The following is a 15,587-nucleotide window of genomic DNA, read 5'->3' as shown; positions in this document are numbered from 1 at the left end:
TTTCTAATTTTCTTGACAATGTCCCTTAGGTACACAAAATATTTTATGTTTTTATTTATTTGTTTTCTTTCTAAGTCTTTAAGTTTGTGAAGTCCAGTTTATCTGGTATTTTTCTTTGCTGTTCAGGCTCTTGGTATCATATATAAGAATCAATTGCCAAGCCAATGACAGAAGAATCTACATATGATTTCCTCTAAAATTTTTATTTTTTTTATCTGTTATATCAACATTTCACTTCAGTTCATTTTCTCAGTGTATCCAACTCTTTGTGACCCCCACAGACTGCAACATGTCAGGCTTCCCTGCTCAAACTTATGTTCATTGAGTCAGTGATGCCATCCAAATATCATGTCCTCTGTCATCCTTTACTCCTCCCACCTTTGATCTTTCCCAGCATCAGGGTCTTTTCCAATGAGTCAGCTCTTTGCATTAGGTAGCCAAAATATTGGAGTTTCAGTTTCAGCATCAGTTCTTCCAATGAATATTCAGGACTGATTTCCTTTAGGATTCACTGGTTGGATCTCCTTGTAGTCCAAGGGACGCTCAGAAGTCTTATCCAACACCACAGTTCAAAAGCATCAATTCTTCAGTGTTCATATTTCTTTATAGTCCAGCTCTCACATCCATACATGACTACTGGAAAAACCATAGCTTTCACTAGATGGACCTCTGTGGGCAAAGTAATGTCTCTGTTTTTAATATGCTGTCTTGGTTGGCAGAGCACCAAAGAATAGCAAGGAGAGACAAGAGAGCCTTCCTCAGTGATCAGTGTAAAGAAATAGAGGAAAACAGTAGAATGGGAAAGACTAGAGATCTCTTCAAGAAAATTAGAGGTACCACGGGAACATTTCATGCAAAGATGGGCTCAATAAAGGACAGAAATGATATGGGCCTAACAGAAGCAGAAGATATTAATAAAAGGTGGCAAGAATACACAGAAGAATTGTACTAAAAAGATCTTCACGAACCAGATAATCACGATGTGTGATCACTCACCTAGAGCCAGACATCCTGGAATGTGAAGTCAAATGCGACCCCATGGACTGTATAGTCCATGGAATTCTCCAGGCCAGAATATTGGAGTGGGCAGCCTTTCCGTTCTCCAGGGGATCTTCCCAACCCAGGGACTGAGCCAGGTCTCCTGCATTGCAGGTGAATTCTTTATCAGCTGAGCCACAAGGGAAGCCTAAGAATACTGGTGTGGGTAGGCTATCCCTTCTCCAGTGGATCTTCCCGACCTAGGAATTGAACCGGGGTCTCCTGCATTACAGGTGGATCCTTTACCAACTCTAAGGGGCAAGTGTCTTTTAATTTCATGGCTGAGGTCATCATCTGCAGTGATTTTGGAGCCCAAAAAAGTAAGTCTGTAACTTTTTCCATTGTTTCACCATCTATTTGCCATGAAGTGATGGGACCAGATGCCATGATCTTAGTTTTCTGAATGTTGAGTTAAGCCAACTTTTTCACTCTCCTCTTTCACTTTCATCAAGAGGCTCTTTAATTCTTCTTCACTTTCTGCCATAAGGGTGGCATCATCTGTATATCTGAGGTTATTGATATTTCTCCCCAAATTTTGATTCCAGCTTGTGCTTCATCCAGCCTGGCATTTCGCATGATATACTCTGCATAAAGTTGAGTAAGCTGGGTAACAGCATACTCCTTTCTCAATTTTTAAGCAGTCCGTTGTTCCATGTCCAGTTCTAACTGTTGCTTCTTGACCTGCATACAGATTTCTCAGGAGGCAGGTCAGGTGGTCTTGTATTCCCATCTCTTGAAGAATTTTCCACAGTTTGTTATGATCCACACAGTCAAAGACTTTGCAATAGTAAATAAAGCAGAAATAGGTGTTTTACTGTAACTCTCTTGCTTTTTCGATGATCCAGCGGATGTTGGCAATTTGGTCTCTGGTTCCTCTGCCTTTTCTAAATCCAGCTTGAACATCTGAAATTTCTCATTTCATGTACTGTTGAAGCCTAGCTTGGACAATTTTGAGTATTACTTTGCTGGCATGTGAGATGAGTAAAATCATGAGGTAGTTTGAACATTCTTTGGCATTGCCTTTCTTTGGGAATGGAATGAAAACTGACCTTTTTCCAGTCCTGTGACCACTGTTGCAACAAAGGTCCATTTAGTCAAAACTATGGCTTTTCCAGTAGTCATGTATGGATGTGAGAATCAGTGAACCAGTGAAGCTGCTCAGTCGTGTCTGACTCTTTGTGACTCCATGGAGGCTACCAGCCTCCTCCATCCATAGAATTTTCCAAGCAAGAGTACTGGAGTGGGTTGCCATTTCCTTCTCCAGGGGATCTCCCCAACCCAGGGATCAAACTCAGGTCTCCTGTGTAACAGGCAGACACTTTACCATCTGAACCACCAGGGAAGCATGGATGTCAGAATTGGACTATAAAGAAAGCATAGCACTGAAGAATTGATGCTTTTGAACTGTGGTGTTAGAGAAGACTCTTGAGAGTCCCTTGGACAGCAAGATCAAACCAGTCAATCCTAAATGAAATCAGTCCTGAATGTTCATTGAAAGGACTGATGCTGAGGCTGAAACTCCAATACTTTGGCCACCTTGTGCAAACAACTGACTCTTTGAAAAAGACCCTGATGCTGGGAAAGATTGAAGGCAGGAGGAGAAGGGGATGACAGAGGATGAGATAGTTGGGTGGCATCAGCAACTCGCTGGACATGAGTTTGAGCAAGCTCCGGGAATTGGTGATGGACAGGGAAGCCTGGCGTGCTGCAGTCCATGGGGTCGCAGAGTCAGACATGACTGAGCGACTGAACTGAACTGACTGACTGCTGTTGTGTTTTCCAAATTTGCTGGCATATTGAGTGCAGCACTCTCACAGCATCATCTTTTAGTATTTGAAATAGCTTAACTGGAATTCCATCACCTCCACTAGCTTTGTTCGTAGTGATGCTGCCTAAGGCCATCTTGATTTCCCATTCCTGGTTTTCTGGCTGTAGGTGAGTGATCACACCATCATTGTTATCTGCATCATTACTATTTTTTGAATAGTTCTGTGTAGTCTTGCCTCATCTTCTTAATATCTTCTGCTTCCATAGCATTTCTGTTCTTTATTGTGCCTATCTTTGCATGAAATATTCCCTCTGTACCTCCAATTTTCTTGAAGGTAACTCTAGTCCTTCCCATTCTTTTGTTTTCCACTATTTCTTTGCATTGATCTCTGAGGAAGGTTCTCTTATCTCTCCTTGCTATTCTTGGAACTCTGCATTCAAATGGGTATATATTTCCTTTTCTCCTTTGCCTTTTGCTGCTCTTCTTTCCTCAGCTACTTGTAAGGCCTCCTCAGACAACCATTCTGCCTTTGTGCATGTCTTTTTCTTGGGGATGGTTTTGATCACTGCCTCCTGTACAATGTCATGAACCTCCTTTTATGGTTCTTCAGACACTCTATCAGATCTAATCAGATAAATATCAATATTTATGTCCTTCATTAATTTTTAGATAAGTGGTCTAGCTTCCAATTTTTGCCTGTGGAAATCTAGTTTTCCAGCATGATCTCCTCTGGGAAAGTTTTGTTTCCCCAAAAAATATACTTGGAAGATTGTCACACATCAATTGACCATAGATGTATGGATTTAATTCTGGGCTCTCAGTTCTAATCTATCAGCTTATATAAACATCTTCATGCCAGTAACACACTGTTTCGATTTCAGTTACTTTGTAATACATTTTAAAATTGGAAAGTATGAGTCCTCAAACTTTGTTCTTGTTTTTCAAGATTATTTTGGCTATATGGGGCTCCTTGCAATTTCTTATAAATCTGAGTATAGCTCAATAGAAAATAACTTTTTTATTTCTGCAAAAAAGCTGTTGAAATTTTGATTGGGTATGTGTTGAACCAGTAGCTTATTTTGAGTAGATCAGTCAGTTCAGTCGTTCAGTCATGTCTGTCTCTTTGCAATCCCATGGACTGCAGCACTCCAGGCTTCCCTGTCCATCACCAACTCATGGAGATTGCTCAAACCTATGTCCATTGAGTTGGTGATGCCTTCCAACCATCTCAACCTCTGTCGTCCCCTTCTCTTCCTGCCTTCAGTGTTTCCCAGCATGAGGGTCTTTTCTAATGAGTCAGCTGTTCCCATCAGGTTGTGGAAGTATGGAGCTTCAGCTTTAGCATTAATATCTTAATGAAATTAAGATTCCTATCAATGAACATGGGATATCTTTCTATTTATTTTGGTTTTCTTTAAATTTTTTTTCAGCCATGCTTTGTAATTTTTAGTGTACAAGTTTTTCATTTCCTTGGTTAAATTAATTCCTGAGTATTTTTGCATTGTATTTTATAAATGCTATTGTAAACATAAGTGCTTTTATAATTTAGTCTTCAAATTTTCATTACTGCTTTATAAAAACACAACTGATATTTGTGTGCTGATCTTTACTATGAAACATCACTAAATTTGGTTATAAGCTCAAGCACCTTCCTTTTGGATTCTTTGTAATTGTCTGTATGTAGATTATGTTATCTGTGAATACAGATAATTTACTTTTCTAATTTTTTTATTTTTCTTGTCTAACTACCCAGATGAGAATTCCCAGTGTAATGTCAAACAGCAATGGTTAAAGCAGTATCTTGTTCTTATTTCTGATATCTGGAAAAAAAATTCGGTCTTTCTCCACTGAGCATAATGTTAAGTATGAATTTTTCATGAATGCTTATTATCATGTTCAGGATTTTCCTTTATATTCCTAGTTTGCTAAGCTTTTTGTCATAAAATATTATATTTTATCAAATATTCTATTCAACATCAATTAAGATTATAATTTTTTTCCTTGTTCTGTTTGTATGATGTATTACATATGTTGATTTTCTTATATTGAGCTACCCTTGCTTTCCTGTGATAAATCTTACTTGATCATGATGTATGATCTTTTTAATATGCTTTTGGATTTGATTTGCTAATATTTTGATGAAAATTTTGCAGCTATATTCATAAAGGATATTATCCTGTGACTTTTTTTCTTGTGACGTTTTAGTTTCGTTTTATTGTCAGAATTGTTAACCTGACAGAATGAGTTTCAAAGTGTCTTCATTGACACATTGGTTGTTTAAGAATAAGTTGTTTAGTATCTACATATGTGTGTATTTTCCAGTTTCCTTTTGTTTTTGATTTTTAGTTTCACTCCATTGTGATCAGAGAAAACTCTATTGTGATCATATATATGTGATATAGCATATCCACAGCAAAACAACTCTTAAGTTTAAAAAGTGTGAAAATGGTTTTTTTGTTTTGTTTTGTTTTTTTGGTGAAGACAGTTACAATCTGCTCTCATAAATACTTCCAGGTGTGTAATACAATATTGTTGACTATAATCACCATGTATATTAGATCCCCCAAACTTAACTTATTTTGTAATTGTAAGTATGTGCTCTTGGAGCACCAACTTCCCATTTCTCCCACCTCCCAGCCCCTGGTAACCACCGTTATACTCTCTGTTAACTCTGAATTTGGCTTTTTATAATCTGTATGTAAGTGATATCATGTAATACTTATATCTTCTGTTCCATTAATCTGTTGTTAGCTCCATTAACCTGTTGTTAGTCCATTAATCTGTGGAGCAATGCATGTTTCTTTTTCAGTCTGAGTTGGGAGTTCTACAAAACAGAGACAAACACTGCCCGTCATTCGTTCAGGTATCCCTCCAGGTGAATCAGAACAGACTTACACAATAACTTGTGAATGGGGTCTGCTCTTCTCTCTCTGGAACTGGAGACTAAGAACCCACACTAGAACCATGGGCTGCAGCCCCTTTAAGATCGCTGCTGCACCAGGGACTTGGTGTGGTAAAACCAGTAAAAATACCCTTTAACTATTTTCCAGAGTTTTGACAAAGCTTGTTTTGACAGTTTACATTTGTTTTTCAATGTTTCTGTGAATGGATGAGAGCTCGGAGCTGCCTACCCCTTCATTTTGCTGACATCACTCTGAGGCATCACAAAATGTATTCTTTAAAAGACATTTTTCGTCTCTCCCAGGACTACTTAAAAGCTCATGGGTGAAGTTCCATGACAAATGAAGCCATCTGGCACCACTTTATGCATTACAGACTCTGAAGGCTTGATGGTCAGAGGAGTGAAAACCTTACATGTTCTCCATACCATCTGGGGTAGCTTCTGGAAGAAACAAGAATTTAGCAGAGCCTTGAAGGTTAAGTAGGATTTAGGCAGATGATAGAGCAAGTGGGGAGCATTCTAATTTAGATGAAGTGTTGTGTTGGCAATATGTATAGAATTCTATAGACAGGGGACTGACTAGTGTCCCTAGAGCAGAAATTTATTTATGGGAAAACAAGTAAAAAATTAAATTAATTTAATGCATGTATAACCTGTGTTTCAGCAACATGACTTCAAAACTCCAGTCTTTTCCAAAGCCTTTGTTTCACCAATATCTCCTGAACTGGAGGATAAAATAATATCAAATGGGATTCAGGAAGTCAGAAAAGTTATAGACTAGAATTCATGTGATTCAATGATTTAATGCTTCTATGATATAATAACTAGTACTGCTATTATATTCAGTCTTATTACAGTTTGTATGTCATTTGCCTTTAAATTCTTCATCTTCCCTTACTATTTAAAAAATAGAATGTATTCTACTCATAAATATATGAAATTTTAAAAGAAAATAAAAATGGCATTTTTATTTTATAAACGTCAAATTATGAATTTTAGAAATAATAATTCTGTATTTTTCCACAGATGGTAAAGTGTCACTTTCAATAAGGCAATCTCTACATGAAAATACAGAATGACCTAAAAGATAATATAAAAGAAGTTGATAACATGCAAATATAAAGACTGGAAAGAAATATTCAGAAGAATATAATGATCTGAAAATTGGAACTTAGGGCCAAAGAATGTTCATGTCTTGCATAATTGCTGTATACTTTATGTGTATGTTCCTTTAACAAACATTTAATGTGAATTAGAATTTTATGTAAAAATTGGGCCTAGAATTGAGAACTCCAGGCTGAAGATTCCATTTTAGCAGATTTATATCAAGGACAGAAATGGATCTAGGGCAGAGGAGTTTATTACTAACATGGCAATTATCTTTTTACTTGATTTATCAAAATGCCTTATTTGCAATCTGTATTAGCTTTTTAGGGTTGTTGTAACAAAAATTTACTGCAGACAGAGTGGCAGAAATACTGATAACAGAAGCTTACATTCTTGCAATTCTGGAAGCTAGAAGTCTGAGATCAAGCAGTCAGCAGTGCTGAGTTCTTCTAAGACCATTCTTCTTTGTGTTGAGATGGCTATCTTCTCCCTGAGGTTTCACATGGTCTTCCCTCTGTACACGTTTGTGTGCTAAGTTTCTAGTCTTATTAGGACACGAGTGATATTGGATTAGGTCCACTTAATGACCTCATTTTAACCTTATCATCTCTTTGTTGTTTTGTTGTCACCAAGTTGTACTCTACTCTTTTGCAACCCATGGACTGTAGCCCACGAGGTCCTCTGTCCATAGGATTTCCCAGGCAAGAATAGTGTAATGGGTTATATTTCCTTCTCCAGGGGATCTTCCCAACCCAGGGACTGAACCTGTGTCTTCTGCATTGGCAAGTGGATTCTTTAACACTGAGCCACCAGTGAAGCTTTATCATCTCTTTGGAGAGATTTATATCTGTAAATATCTGAATAGTCTGATGGTTTTCCCTACTTTCTTTAATTTAAGCCTGAATTTTGCAATAAGTAGTTCACGATCTGAGCCACACTTAGTTACCAGAATTGATCAAGTATGACATAAATCAAATCCCTTATAATTATACAGTGCAAGTGACAAATAGATTCAAGGGATTAGATCTGATAGAAAGAGTGCCTGAAGAACTATGGACAGAGGTTTGTGACACTGTACAGGAGGCAGTGATCAAGACCATCCCCAAGAAGAAGAAATGTAAAAAGGCAAAATCGTTGCTGATGAGGCCTTACAAATAGCTAAGAAAAGAAGAGATGCTAAAGGCAAAGGAGAAAAAGAAATATATACCCATCTGAATGCTGAGTTCCAAAGAATAACAAGGAGAGATGAGAAAGACTTCCCCAGTGATCAATGCAAAGAAATACAGGAAAACAATAGAATGGGAAAGACTAGAGATCTCTTCAAGAAAATTTGAGATACCAAGGGAACATTTCAGGAAAAGATGGACGGAATAAAGGAGAGAAATTTACGGACCTAACAGAAGCAGAAGATATTAAGAAGAGGTGGCAAGAATACACAGAAGAACTGTACAAAAAAAAGATTTTAATAATGCAGATAACCATGATGGTGTGATCACTCATCTAGAACCAGACATTCTTGGAGCATTAAGTCAAGTGGGCCTTAGGAAACATCAATACAAAGAAAGCTAGTGAATGTGAGGAATTCCAGTTGAGCTATTTCAAGTCCTTCAAGATGATGCTGTGAAAGTGCTGCACTCAACATGCCAGCAAATTTGGAAAACTCAGCAGTGGCCACAGGACTGGAAAAGCTGTTTTCATTCCAATCCCAAAGAAAGGCAATGCCAAAGAATGTTCAAACGACTACAAGATTGCACTCATCTCACATGCTAGCAAAGTAATGCTCAAAATTCTCCAAACAAGGCTTCAACAGTACGTGAAACAAGAACTTCCAGATGTTCAAGCTGGATTTAGAAAAGGGAGAGGAACCAGAGATCAAACTGCCAAAATCCGCTGGATCATCAAAAAGCAAGAGAGTTCCAGAAAAACATCTATTTCTGCTTTATTGACTATGCCAAAGTCTTTGAGTGTGTGGATCACAATAAACTGTGGAAAATTCTTCAAGAGATGGGAATAGAACCTGACATGGAACAATGGACTTGTTCCTAACTGGGAAAGGAGTACGTCAAGGCTGTATATTGTCACCCTGCTTATTTAACTTATATGTAGGGTACGTTATGGGAAATATAGGGCTGGATGAAGCACAAGCTGGAATCATGAAATATCAATAACCTCAGATACACAGATGATACCACACTTATGACAAAAAAAGAAGAAGTAAAGAACCTCTTGATGACAGTGAAAGAGGATAGTGAAAAAGCTGGCTTAAAACTCAACTTCATAAAACTAAGATCATGGCATCTGGTCCTATTACTTCATGGCGAATAGATGGGGAAACAGTGGAAACAGTGTCAGGGTTTAGGGGTTCCAAAAAAATGATGACTGAAGCCATGAAATTAAAAGATGTGTACTCCTTAGAAGAAAAGTGATGACCAACCTAGACAGCATATTAAAAAGCAGAGGCATTACTTTGCTGATAAAGGTCCATTTAGTCAAGGCTATGGTTTTTCCATTAGTCATGTATGGATTGGACTTTGGTCCATAAAGAAAGCTTAATGCTGAAGAATTTATGGTTTTGAAGAATCTTGAGAGTTTGTTGGACTGCATGGAAATAAAACCAGTCAATCCTAAAGGAAATCAGTCCTGAATATTCACTGGGAGAACTGATGCTGAAGCTGAAACTCTAATACTTTGGCCACCTGATGTGAAGAACTGATTTATTGGAAAAGACCCTGATGCTGGGAAAGATTGAAGGCAGGAGGAGAAGGGGATGACAGAAGATGAGATGGTTGGATGGCGTCACCAACGCGATGGACGTGAGTTTAAGCAAGCTCTGGGACTTGGTGATGGACAGGGAAGTCTGGCATGCTTTAATCCATGGGGTGGCAAATAGTTGGACATGACTGAGCTACTGAACTGAACTGAATTGTTACTATAAATATAGTCACAGTTGAATTTTGGGGGAATCCAATTCAGCTCTTAATATAACCTTTCTATTAAACACACAGTATTTACTTCCTATAGTAATAGCTGTGGAAAATATGATTCGTGGGACATAATTTCTTCCAAACGAATGCAGTTATTTTGGTAAAGTTCAGAATTAGCCCTTGGGTCTCTAGATATCATTGAGAAGTCAAAATGATTCAGGTATATACAATAGAATGAGTTCAAGAAATATTAATACAATATGTTTGGTTTAATGTGTGTGTGTTAGTCACTCAGTTGTGTCTGACTCAATGCAACTCCATGGACTGTAGCCCACTAGGCTCCTCTGTTCATGGAATCCTCTAGGCAGTAATACTGGAGTGGCCTCTCCAGGGGATCTTCCTTACCCAAGGTTTGAATCCAGGTCTCCTGCATTGTAGGCAGTTTCTTTACCATCTGAACCACCTAGTTATTATAAAAGTTGGTCACTATTTTGAGCTATGCTTATGTATCTCTCACTTTGGGAAAAAGTGTCACTTTAGTCCACTGACTTAATTCTGTTTAAAGAGATTATGAATAACATAGTAATTTTGAGTTATGGTAGGTTATTAATATTACGCAACTCAGGGGTAGGTCAGATAAATTATGATGCATTCAGCAATGAAAGAAATTTCAGTTCACCTCTTGAGTAGGCTCCAGTATCTTTGTGTTACTATTCCCCGTAAACAGTCATTTTAAAATTACTTAAAATGTACAAATAATGATTTAACATAATTGGCTAATTGACTATTTAAACTGGCCTGGTCTCATATTAATTATTTTTTCTTAATAAATGATTTAAGTTAAGCAAGATAAAATATTACTCATTCATTCATTTTCAAAATGTCCTCTGAATAGAAAAAAATACAACATATCTTTGAAAATATACTTATCTTGTTGCCATTTTTGAATTGTTAGAAAATCAAAATGCTGCTAAATATCTAATTAAGAAATATTTGTTATATTTAGAGTTTAAATTTGAATTTTTCAAAATCTAAGTAAATATATTTAAAAATCTCCATTTATCTGTGGTTTTCTTCTTCTCTGAACAGTTCCATTAATGTTCTCACCCTTAGAAAGAGAAATATTTTTTTATAGAATTTGTGAAATCAATTATTTTCTTTTCCTTCTATATTTATGTATTCTGAAATAATCAGTATGTTCTGCTAATTTTGACATTTTCAGCATAATAAAATTCACACTTTTGTTAGGGTTTTTTTAAGTATATATCTTATTTTAATATTTTCTTTCACTAGACTTTATATATTTCTAGTATATTCAAATAAATTCTAGTTTTTTTATTTGGGGAAAACATTTATTTATATAATGCATATTCATATGCATATAGACATATATATGTGCATATATATATGTATATATATGAGCCTCCGAGGTGGCACAGGTGGTAAAGAATTGCCTGCCAATGCAGAAGAAGTAGGAGATGTGGGTTTGATTCCTGGGTCAGGAAGATCGCCTGGAGGAGGAGGGCATGGCTTCCCACTCCAGAATTCATGCCTGGAGAATCCTATGGACAGAGGAGCCTAGTGGGCTATAGTCCATAGGGTCGCAACGAGTCACACATGACCATTGCACGTGACTAAATTGACTTCACATGCATGCAGACATACATATACATTGCGGTGTCACTTTTCATGAGGTTATTATTTAAAAAAAATTGGCATGGGATTGAAGATTTGAAACTGAGGTAAGAAGTAGCCTAAAGTGGAGGTTGTTCCATTGAAGCCTTAAATGAGATACAGAGACTAATAAACATTAAATAAGACCTTTAGAATTACACTCTTGAGTTTTCTAGGAGAAAAAAGTTGAGAAATAGTTAAAGAGGATTGGAAAGATAGGAAATACATGCCATAAAATTAGGTCTACAATGAACATTTGGTAGTTGATACAATCATAACGTAAAAAATGCTTCTGGTAAAAAGCTGTTAGTGTGGTGTTTAATATTACCCACTCCTGTCCCATCTTCATGGATATTTCCCCCCACCCCCATTTAGATTGTATTCTTTAGTGCAAAGTTTCCAACTAAACAACTACTTTCCCAGACTCCTTTTTGCTATAATTGTCTACGTAACCAACTTCTAGCCAGTAAGGCATATGAGAAAGCGGCATGTAGAATTCTTACCTTCCTTATTAATTAAGAGTATGACAACGGGTGCCCATACCTGCCTTCCTTCTTCCTGCCTTAAAAAGAGACACGGTGCTTGAAACTAGAGCGAGGGCTTTGCAACTGAGAGGTGTAAAGCATCGGAAAGTTATCCCACTAAGGCTGGTAGATTGGCCACGTGGAAGAAGAATAAAATACTCGGGTCCTGGTAGCACTTTTGAAGCTGAATAAAAAGCAGCAGCTCTCTTACTTTAAAAGATTTTTGGCTATGTGAAAACAAACACCTGTTTGTTTAAGCCACTGTCAGTCAGGTTCTTCTTCATGTAATAGAATGTGTTCCTCATTGTGCGTGTTATCAAGAATGAAACAAAAAAAAAGAACATGTTATGTTTCTCTTACGTAAGTAGGATGTCACAAGCTAAGCACAGGCTAATGCGCCTGTGATTAGCTTGGCCTTTCCCCCAAGACTGAGAGGTGTCTCCTAGAGCTCGAGTAACTGTACAATCACAGCTGGCCAGAGAAGTAAACACAGAGAAGGATGCTAGTGCACATTACCTTTTTTCTAAGAAAACTGAAAGATTTTCCTGATGGCTCCTTCTTTCACTGGTTCTCACTGGGTGAAACCATGCCTCCAATTCACCTTTTCTATGGGGAAAGGGAGAAACCAGGGTGTTATTACTATGATTGGCTTGCATTTTGCCACATTAAACTGAATTAAGATTCTATTTCCAAGCACTAAGGAGAGATGGCTATTGTTAAGATAAAATGGCTGCCAAAAATATTTAACAAAGCAAAGGAAATCTTAACTTCCTTTTGTGTGCTTTCTTTGCACATTTGACAAATAAGAAATAAACAGCTGTCAAGTCTACTCTAATGTACTAAAATAAACGTTGTAAACAAAATGGATCAGAAGAACGAAAGGGGAGGCAAAATAATACTTAAGCACTTCAATAAGATATTTAAAAAATGGAGAACAAATTATAAATACACTGAATTGCATAGGTTCATTTAAGTGTTTTCAAAAATATAGTTACTGAAATTTCTTTTCAAACTGATAGTACAAGGATAGAAGACAAGAGTTCAAATATTTACTATTTAATATTTTATTACTTCATATTATATATTAATAGTAATTGCTAATTTGCTAGTAAAAAGTCACTATGTAAATAATTGATTGATATATCAAGCATATTGACTAAGAAAAATATTAAGTAAGATAAATAATATTTTCTAAATTGTTAGGATTCTGAGCTCTAATATCATAAATTTTTTCAGTAAAATAATAGCACAGAAAATACAAACAAATGACAGCTTTAACTGGCTATGCTCCAGGGAGCAGGATTTTTTCTTTCAAAAAAATGAATTATTTGGAGGGGTAAGAATATTCTGACTCAACATGACAAACATAGTATAATACAAATGTAATTTTGGAATAACGTAATTATTATTTCTGTATGTTTAGGAACAAGAAGATTAAGAAGTTATCAAATGAAAGACTATTTCTTATTAAAATTTAGTATTTTATACCCAAAACTACTATGAAAGATATTACAATTTAATGAGGTTATGAAAGATATTACAATTTAATGAGTTATGTTCTATACCAAAGTTCTAGAATTTAGGTTTTGTATTTGGTATTCTTTGTGAATTACTGGACTCTGTTTTAACAATGAGGTTTTTGTTTTTTAAATTTTTTTATTGATATTAGCTTTATTTTTTTTAATAGTATTTGCACATACAAAGCACACTGAAGAATCTATCATAAGAATAAAATAGGTTTCTAAGTCAGGTTTTTAAAAAACGATGTCTTCTAAAGTGCAATGAAACTGCTTCATTCATATTATCTAATTGGGAAATGTTTAGCAAATATTTTTAGCGTCATAAAAATGACTATATTTTTTAAACGAGTAACTTCAACCCTAAAAATTAGTCTAAAAGAGTAAAATAAAGTGATGTAAGTTTTATGGAAGATGATATTTCATTTATTAAAAAATCAGAAATATCTAAAATGTTGAATATGATGTTTATGCAACTCAGTCTACTATAAATTAATAACAAAATATGTTATGAATAAAACACTAATTAATAACATAAGGGCATACTTGGTGAAGAATTTTTACAGCATGTTAAATGAAAAATTGTAGCAACCCTATTCATTAATAATGTATGAAGATAGTAGAGACTTTATTTTCAACATGCATTTTGAAATAATAACAAGAAAATTTAACATTAAAAATCAATTTTAAAACCCACAACATCGTATTATTTATCACCTAAATATTTGTTCAGGAAAAGATGATGTTTGAGGATAATTTTATTACTTATTCAGTGTAATTAATTTGTAGTGGTGGAACCAGCAAGCTAACATAACATAGAATCTTACACTGTAAGTATTTTCCTGCTGTAAAGAATCCAAAACGTAGGCCTAGCCCTCCCTATCAGTTTTCCCTTCATACGTTTCACAAAACAAGAAAACTACAGGCCAATATCACTGATGAACATAGATGCAAAAATCCTTAACAAAATTCTAGCAATCAGAATCCAACAACACATTAAAAAGATCATACACCATGACCAAGTGGGCTTTATCCCAGGGATGCAAGGATTCTTCAATATCTGCAAATCAATCAATGTAATACACCACATTAACAAATTGAAAAATAAAAGCCATATGATCATCTCAATAGATGCAGAGAAAGCCTTTGACAAAATTCAACATCCATTTATGATAAAAACTTTCCAGAAAGCAGGAATAGAAGGAACATACCTCAACATAATAAAAGCTATATATGACAAACCCACAGCAAACATTACCGTCAATGGTGAAAACGTAACAGCATTTCCCCTAAAGTCAGGAACAAGACAAAGGTGCCCACTTTCTACTGTGCCCACCACTACTACTCAACATAGTTTTAGAAGTTTTGGCCACAGCAATCAGAGCAGAAAAAGAAATAAAAGGAATCCAGATTGGAAAAAAAGTAATAAAACTCTGTTGTTTTTTTTTTTTTAACCTTACAATTCCTAGAAGACATTAAGTGAGCATAAGAATCAGTGGATTAAGAAAGGGTTTCGAATAAAAGAAAATATTTGAATTTTGCATACTCAATCTTTCTAAAGAATTTGAGAAAATTTGAATTATCTCCCTTTCAGTTCAGTTCAGTTGCTCAGTTGTGTCTGACTCTTTGTGATGCCATGGACTGCAGCACACCAGGCTTACCAGTACATCATCAACTCCCAGAGTTTATGAAAACTCATGCCCATAGAGTCAGTGATGCCATCCAACCATCTTATCCTCTGTCATCCCCTTCTCTTCCTGCCCTCAATCTTTTCCAGCATCAGGGTCTTTTCAAATAAATCAGTTCTTTGCATCAGGTGGCCAAAGTATTGGAGTTTCAGCTTCAGCATCAGTCCCTCCAATGAATATTCAAGACTGATTTCCTTTAGGATGGATTGGTAGATGATCTCTTTGCAGTCCAAGTGACTCTCAGGAGTCATCTCCAACACCACAGTTCAAAAACATTAATTCTTTGGCACTCAGCTTTCTTTATAGTCCAAATCTCACACCCATACATGACTACTGGAAAAACCATAGCTTTGACTAGATGGGCCCTTGTTTGCAAAGTAATGCCTCTGCTTTTTAATATGCTGTCTGGGTTGGTCATAACTTTTCTTCCAAGGAGCAAGCGTCT

The 15,587-nt window shown here is 36.1% G+C and overlaps 1 long non-coding RNA gene across 1 annotated transcript in view; it reads right to left on the bottom strand.

Moving 5' to 3' along the window:
* LOC139183942 (uncharacterized) overlaps positions 1 to 15,587 on the bottom strand; it is a 141,287-nt gene that overhangs the window by 53,553 nt on the left and 72,147 nt on the right. Inside the window, exon 3 of the long non-coding RNA XR_011567424.1 lies at positions 12,454 to 12,543. This is a non-coding gene — a long non-coding RNA (uncharacterized lncRNA). The remainder of the gene's footprint in view (positions 1 to 12,453; positions 12,544 to 15,587) is intronic.

Source organism: Bos indicus, chromosome 7, assembly GCF_029378745.1.
Source record: "Bos indicus isolate NIAB-ARS_2022 breed Sahiwal x Tharparkar chromosome 7, NIAB-ARS_B.indTharparkar_mat_pri_1.0, whole genome shotgun sequence".
Taxonomy (NCBI): Eukaryota; Metazoa; Chordata; class Mammalia; order Artiodactyla; family Bovidae; genus Bos; species Bos indicus.
The sequence above is the reverse complement of the archived record's forward strand: the minus strand, read 5'-3'. Positions and strand labels throughout refer to the sequence as shown.